Below are 8,572 nucleotides of genomic sequence, written 5' to 3'. Positions count from 1 at the left end.
CTATTCCTTATAATCCTATTATGCTCTAGGTGCTTACAAATTGACTGTTTAATGATTTGCTCCAATGTTTTTCCAGGTATTGAAGTTAGGCTAACTGGTATATGATTCCCTGGGTGCTCCTTCTTCCCCTTTTTAAAGATATGTACTATATTTCCCCTCTCCAGTCTTCTTGGCCTATCCGATCCTCCAGGAGTTCCCAAAGATAATTTTTAATGGGTCCAAGATTGCTTCAGCTAGTTCCTTAAGTACAGTAGGATAAATTTCATCAGGCTCTGCTGACTTGAATACATCTAACTTATCCAAATATTCTTTAAACGGTTAGCTCCCTATTTTGGCAAGTGTTCCTTCATCCTGGCTGTTAATATTAATTGTGAGTATCTGGTTACCATTAACCTTTTCAGTGAAGACTACAGCAAAATAGGCATTAAGCACCTCAGCTTTCCTGATGTCATCAGTTAGTAGCTCTCATTTCTCAATAAGTAGAGGACCTACACTTTCCTTCATCTTTCTCTTGCTCCTGTATTTAAAGAACCTCTTCTATTGACTTTTATGTCCATTGCCAGGTGTAACTCATTTTGTAACTTAGCCTTTCTGATTTTGTCCCTACATACTTGTGCTGTTCTTTTGTGTTTCTCCTTATCAACTTCATCTCCACTTTTTATATGATTCTGTTTTGATTTTCAGGTAATTAAAGAGCTCTTGGTGGAGCCATATTGACCTCTTCATATTGTTTCTATCTTTCCTTTGAATTGGAATAGTTTGCAGTTGTGCCTTTGATATTGTCTCCTTGAGGAATTGTCAGATCTCCCAGACTCCTTGTTCCCTTAGGTTTTCTTTCCATTGGACCTTACCTACCAGTTGTCTGAGTTTGTTACAGTCTGCTTTTTTGAAATCCATTAGCCTTATTCTGCATCGCTCACTCCTTCCCATCCTTAGAATAATGAATTCTATCATTTGATTATCACTGTCACCCAAATTGCCTTTCCCCTTCAGATTCCCTACCATTTCTTCCCCATTGGTCAGAATCAAGTATAAAATGCCTGTCTCCCTGGTTACTTCCTCCACTTTCTGGAACAAAAAGTTGTCCCTAATACATTTCAATTGGAAATTTTGTGTTTTGCTGTATTAATTTCCCAACAAATGGCTGGGTAGTTAAAGTCCCCCATTACTACCCGGTCCTGTTTTTTGGATATTTCTGTTATTTGTTTTAGAATGCATCATCCACCTCCTCCTTCTGATTTGGTGGTCTATATTAGACCCCCATTATGACATCACCCCTATTTTTTAACCTTTTTATCTTTACCCAGAGACTCTCAACTCTCTTAACTGGTCCACCTCCCACCTCCTTCTGGACCTCAGAACAAGTGTATGTATCCTTTATGTATAATGCAACCCCTCTTCCCTTTTCCTCCGCCTGTCCTTTCTGAATAAGTTATACCCATCTTTACCACTATTCCAGTCGTGAGACTTATCCCATCAAGTCTCTGTGCTGCTAGTTAAACCATAATTTAGTTTATGTAGTAATACTTCCAGTTCTTCCTGTTTATTCCCCATACTCCTCACATTTGTGTACAGACATCTAAAATGTTGATCAGATTCCCTCACTGATATCCATCTTGTTGTTCCTTTGACCCTATTGTTATTTTCCACATCTCCCTGAACATCTAATCCTCTGTTAGGTCACCTTTTTTACAGTTACCTGAGGGCTTTTGTCACTTGCCCCCATTTTAACTAGTTTAAAGCCTTCCTCACTAAGTTGTCAAGTTGGAGCATGAAGATCTTCTTTTTCTTCTTGGTTAAGTAGACCTCATCTCTTCCTAGCAAACCTTCTTTCTGAAACAGCTTTCCATGGTCGAAGAAGCTGAAGCCCTCTCCAGGATGTGCATGTACCTGCCTGAACCCTTACCCTCAACAGGGAGGATGGATAAGAACACAGCTCCTTCACCCTAGCTCCCAGAGGCCTGTAGGTGCTGCTGATCTGCTCAGTGTCAGGCCTGGCAGTATCATTAGTGCCAACATGGATGAACATCATGGGGTAGTGAGCAGAGGGAATGATGGTTATCGGAAACCTTTCCATAATGTCTTGGATATAGGCTCCAGGCAGGCAGCACACCTCTCTGGGTGTTATGTCAGGTTTGCAGATGGATGCCTCCATTTCCTTCAAAAGGGAGTCCCCAACCACCAGCACCCCATGTCTCCTCCTTTCAGGTTCAGTGGCAGTGAACCTCCCAGCCTTGGGGACAAATGGCTCCTCTCCGCCATTGGGACTTGCTCCTCTCCTCCTGTTGCCAGAACAGTATATCGGTTCTTGACCTCAATGGACTGGGGGGGGGGGGGGGAGGGACGGTGCAGGTGGAGCAATGACTACTGAACGAGGTGGCCAGCAACCAGTCTCCTTGCAGAGCAGCTAGTTATCCTGTCTCCTCTGGCGCTGCTGCTGCAGTTGTCTGTAGTCAGCTAGCATCTTCCATCCCAGATGTTGCCACATGTGTCTGATAGATGAAGTCCTCATGCTCCCAAGATGCCATACAGATGAGTCACCTCCTCCTGCAGCTGTCTTTCCTGCTTCCTGAGGGAGTCCATCAGAAGGCACCTTTCACACATGGAGGGTCCCCTCCTTGGCTTTTGTTGGTGGGGATATGCAGGCTACATTTTCATCAAGTCAAGACCAGAACCTGAGTGGAAGTCTCCAGGATCAGGGTGCCAGGCTGTTGGGGTCCTCATAGGTGCAGGCAGAGGAAGAACTAGCAGTGGTGTTAGCAACATGCTGTTTACTTCCCATGGTGTGTTCTTCCTTACAGAGTACCTGCAAGGTAAGGCAACAAAACAAAAACACACACAGCTCTGGCTCCCTCTGCTGACAAACTCAACTGGCTAACTTTCTTAGGCCTTGTCTACACTACAGGACTATTTCAAATCTACTTAAGTCGAATTTGTGGATTCGACCTTATGAAGTCGAATTTGTGTATCCATACTAAATACACATATCCGAACTTCTGAGTCCACATTCACGGGGCCAGCGTCGACTTTGGAAGCGGTGCACTGTGGGAAGCTATCCCACAGTTCCCGCAGTCCCCGCTGCCCATTGGAATGCTGGGTAGAGCTCGCAATGCCTGCTGGGTGAAAAAATGTGTCGAGGGTGGTTTTCGGTTACTGTCGTCATTGAACCGTCAATCACGCCCTCCCTCCCTGAAAGCGCCGGCGGGAAATCTGTTCGCGCCCTTGTCTGGTCGGTTACAGCGCGGACGCCACAGCACTGCGAGCATGGAGCCCGCTGCGATCATCGCTGCACTTATGGCCGTTGTCAACTCCTCGCACCTTATCGTCCACCTCTGCAACAGTCAGCTGCTGAGAAACCGGGCGAGGAGGCTCCGGCAGCGCGGTGAGGAGAGTGGCACAGACCTCTCAGAAAGCAGGGTACGCCGGGCAGTGGAGATCATGGTGGCAATGGGTCACATTCATGGTGTGGAACGGCGATTCTGGGCCCGGGAAACAAGCACAGACTGGTGGGACCGCATAGTGCTGCAGGTCTGGGATGACACAGAGTGGCTGCGAAACTTCAGGATGCGTAAGGGCACTTTCCTTGAACTCTGTGACTTGCTGTCCCCTGCCCTGAAGCGCCAGGACACACGCATGCAAGCAGCCCTGAGTGTGCATAAGCGAGTGGCCATTGCTCTCTGGAAACTAGCAACGCCAGACAGCTACCGGTCAGTAGCGAACCACTTTGGCGTGGGCAAATCTACCGTGGGGATTGCTGTCATTCAAGTAGCCCACGCAATCGTTGAGCAACTGCTCTCAAAGGTAGTGACTCTCGGAAATGTCCAGGTCATCATAGATGGCTTCGCCGCGATGGGATTCCCAAACTGCGGTGGGGCTATAGATGGGACTCACATCCCTATCCTGGCACCAGCCCACCAGGCCAGCGAGTACATTAACCGAAAGGGCTACTTTTCAATGGTGCTGCAAGCTGTGGTGGACCATAGGGGACGTTTTACCAACATCAACGTCGGGTGGGTGGGCAAGGTTCATGACGCGCGTGTGTTCAGGAACTCTGGTCTGTTTAGACGCCTCCAGGCAGGTACTTTCTTCCCGGACCACAAAATAACGGTTGGGGATGTGCAGATGCCTACAGTGATCCTCGGGGACCCGGCCTACCCGCTAATGCCCTGGCTCATGAAGCCCTATACAGGCGCCTTGGACAGTGCGAAGGAACTCTTCAACTACCGGCTGAGCAAGTGCAGAATGGTGGTGGAGTGTGCTTTCGGACGTCTCAAGGGGAGATGGCGGAGCTTACTGACTCGCTCGGACATCAGCGAAAAGAATATCCCAGTAGTTATTGCTGCTTGCTGTGTGCTCCACAATCTATGTGAGAGCAAGGGCGAGACCTTTTTGGCCGCTTGGGAGGTTGAGGCAAATCGCCTGGCTGCTGTTTACGATCAGCCAGACACCCGTGCCGAGAGAATATCCCAGCGGGAAGCGCTGTGCATCAGGGAGGCTTTGAAAGCGAGTTTCCTCGCAGAGCAGGGTAACCTGTGACTGTCCACTTGATTTTAAGAGAGCCTGATCATGGGCCTGTGTCTGTATGTGTCCAGTTAGAGCTGAGCTCACAAACCCGGTTCTCCAAGTTTCCCCCACTTCCAAAGCACGTTTTAAAACTAATGAAACGTTACAGTAATTAATAATAAATCTTTCGTTGACTTTGCATTTCTGTTCCTTGGTTGAAACATGTAAGCATTCTGTGCTGGGTAAAGTGTGCACTGATGTACAGACCGCTTGTCCAAAACAGGACGGACAGCCTCCTGCTCCTACATAGGTCTGTGGGGTGGGGGACGGTTTACGGTGGTTGTGCATATAGGGGGAGGGTTGCAGGAATGGGTGGGTTTGCAGGAAGGGGCGAGGGGTGCCGTCTTTGGATAGGGGTTTACATGATGGCTGTGGGCTGTGGGTTTGGGCGTTGGAAGGGGTGAGGGGTGTGGGGGAAGGGTGAGTATCTGCCCCTGGATGAGGGCTCTTTTTGGGGCTCAGGGCACCGGGGAGGATCGTGGCTACGGTCGAAGTGCATGTGAAGGGAAGCCTGCCTTTACATTCGGGGATGGCAGGCACCAGGACCCTGGACAAGCATACACATCAACGAAAGACCCGGGGCAGCATACACCACACAGACTGACCCTGGTGCCTAGTGACTGCAGTCTGTGTGTGCCCTGCAGTTGACCCTGCACCCAAGTCTGTACCATGGTACTGTGGGCTATGCACTGCAATTACAATCCCCCACCCCCCCCACACACACACAGAAAGTCTTCTGACACGAGAAATGTGACGGAAACAGTGAGTAACACCAAACCGCTTTTAATAATGTAGTACACAGTGGGGGGTTTAAACTTGGAGTTGGGACTGGTTGATGCTGTAAGGAAAGAACTTGTACAAATTTACAGCGCGAGAGGTGTCTCGAACATTAGCGGTCTGCTGCGGTGCAGGGACAGTTCTCACGGCCCCTACCGCCCCTCCTTCTTGTAACTTTGGGTGAGGGGGGACAGGACTTCTTGGCGTTGGAGGGCGGTTGCAGATGCACTGCAGGGGGGCTCTCTCCTCCTGCCTGCGGTCTTGCAGAACATCTACAAGGCGCCGGAGCGTGTCCGTTTGCTCCCTCATTAGACCAAGCAGCGTTTGAGTCGCCTGCTGGTCTTCCTGCCGCCACCTATCCTCCCGTTCCATGTGTGTGCGATGCTGCTGACACAGGGTGTCCCTCCACTGTCTCTGCTCTGCCGCCTCCGCTCTGGAGCAGGCCATCAGTTCCTGGAACATGTCGTCCCTAGTCTTTTTCTTTCGGCGTCTAATCTGAGCCAGCCTCTGCAAGGGGGATGCCGGGGCAGTCCGGGAAAGAGCCGAAGCTGTGTGATGCGAAAAAGTAGGTGATTTCCTTGAACACATACATGTTTGCCAACAGTAAACACAGTCTAGTCAGTTTCAGTTAACAAGACCAAAGAGGGAACCAAGTCTCAGGAGATCTCAGAACTAGTCCGAGATTTCGGAATACGCTCTCATTGGCGGCGCCATTGCACTGGAGAGCGCACAAGCGAGGAGACAGCTGCATCCCTCTTGCACAAAGTCCTGGTAAGCCTTACAGTACATACTGCTTATCAGTTAGTGGTTAGCTGTGCTCTCCTGCTAAAGGCAATGTGCAAAGCAGAAAGGATGAGCCGTTTGCAGACGGGAACGATCAATGGATGCTTGTTCTCTGTGGCCTCTCGCACGTGGATGTTAGGCAAGGGTCATTGTTATGCAACCTAATTGTAAACCATTAACAATAGTAACACTACACTAATTGCCCTACTTAGATGCAGTATTTGCAGAACGAGATCACCCTGAGGCGGGTCACTCCTGCCCAGAAAGACAGGATGTTACGGGACGCACTGCACAGACCAGGACCATATGCAGCAATGCTAGTCGAGGCAATGGTTCCACTCTATATTCGGATGTCCTGGCGTGGAAGAGTCTGCTTCCACGGAGCGCCCAACAAGGCACCTCTTCCGACGAACCTCATGCGGAGGCTTTGCGAGGAACTGAGTGACACCTTCGTGGAAATGTCGCTAGAGGATTATTTTTCTATCCCCATTTGTGTGGACCTTCTCTTCATATAGTTTAATATTTAGAATTTTGTAAATACAGTTTCTATTTTTTCTATAACACTGTTATAAAAAATAAATGTTTATACGTGTGTAGCACTTACCGCCTGATCCTTCCCCTGATTCCGAGTCCGGGTTAACGGCAGGGGAGGGTTGGTAGGGGATCTCTGTGACGGTGATGAAGAGATCCTGGCTGTCAGGGAAAGCGGGAGTGTGTTCGCTGTCGCCTGCGCCGTCCTCAAAAGACCCTTCCTCAGCTTCCCCATCGGCGAACATCGAGGAGGAACTGTCCCGGTACACTATTCCGTCCTCGGAGTCCACCGTCACTGGTGGGGCAGTTGTGGCAGACCCACCTAGAATGGCATGCAGTGCCTCGTAGAAGCGGCATGTCTGGGGCTGTGCTCCGGAGCGTCCGTTTGCCGCTCTGACTTTTTGATACCCTTGTCTTAGGTCCTTGACTTTCACGCGGCACTGCATCACATCCCGGCTGTATCCTTTCTCTTTCATGGCTTTCGAGACCTTCTCGAAGGTCTTCGCGTTCCGCTTGCTGGAGCGCAGCTCTGAGAGCACAGACTCCTCGCCCCACACAGCGATCAGATCCATGACTTCCCTGTCAGTCCATGCTGGGGACCTCTTTCTATTCTGGGATTGCCCGGACTCCTCTGCTGGAGAGCTCTGCATCGTTGCAGGTGCTGCGGAGCTCGCCCCGATGTGCAACCAGAACGTCAGATTCAAAGTGCCCAGACAGGAAAATGAATTCAAATTTTCGCGGGTCATTTCCTGTGTGGCTGGGCAGAGAATCCAAGCTCGGACTGCTGTCCAGAGCATCAACAGAGTGGTGCAGTGTGGGATAGCTCCCGGAGCTACTAAGTTCGATTAGCATCCACACCAAGCCTAATTCGAGCTAGCTGTGTCGAATTTAGCGTTACTCCACCTGCCGGGGTGGAGTACCAAATTCGAACTAAAGAGCCCTCTAGTTCGAATTAAATGGCTTCCTGGTGTGGACGGTTGAGCGGTTAGTTCGAATTAACGCTGATAAATTCGAATTAAAGTCCTAGTGTAGACCAGGCCTTTGTCTCCCAGCAGTCTTTGTCTCATTTGGGAGGATTAACAATACCGTTTAACTGTCACACACACTGGGAGTAGTCAGGGGGAGTTCAAATATCAAAAGATGGACCAAAACTGCAGTATATTCTTTTTTTTTTAAATCTCATAATTTTTTGGCCAATTTCATGTTTTTCTGGGATCTGACTCATGATTTTTGAAATTTTGGAGTTGGCAATCATGGTGTTCATGCATAAACTTACTTACAGGAGTAAGTGTTTTCAAGACCAAAGCCTTAGTCAAATTTTTTTTTAATAGGTTTTTTTATAATTACAATGATTTGCAGACCTGTGCTGAGCTGAACTAAAGGACAGTACTGGATAAACTGCATCTGACTCCAGAAGTTACATTAATTGTCCCTTATGAGGTTCCTCTCCTGAAATTTTTTTTTTCACAGAATAGCATATTGAATTCCAAAATGTTTTCCATGCAGTATGGAATGACAGAACCACAACACTGAACCAATTTTCTGATATTTATTTTCTTGCTGATCAGATTGTTCTTTTTAGACTAATTTTACATCCAAACAATTGGCAATTTATTCTTGAAATGATTTCCACATCATGTAACACTCTCAGCCTAAATCAGAAAAAAATTGAACATTTTTTTCATAAAATCAAAACCGGATTAACATACTTTGGGAAAAATAGAAGAGGGAGCTATAGACAGCACAGAAAAAATAGTTGTTTGTTGGCATATATTTTGTTAAAACAATGAAATCTGAATATTGCCTGTCCTGATCCTCATGGGAATCTTAAATCCACAGAATGATCCTAATTGAATTTTCTCTGCCTAAATGGAGTCTGCCCTGATGTGAACTTGCTTTGAGGATGATGACAGGATAG

Source organism: Mauremys mutica, chromosome 2 (assembly GCF_020497125.1).
Source record: "Mauremys mutica isolate MM-2020 ecotype Southern chromosome 2, ASM2049712v1, whole genome shotgun sequence".
In the NCBI taxonomy this organism is placed as follows: domain Eukaryota; kingdom Metazoa; phylum Chordata; order Testudines; family Geoemydidae; genus Mauremys; species Mauremys mutica.
This window is presented reverse-complemented; position numbering follows the sequence as displayed.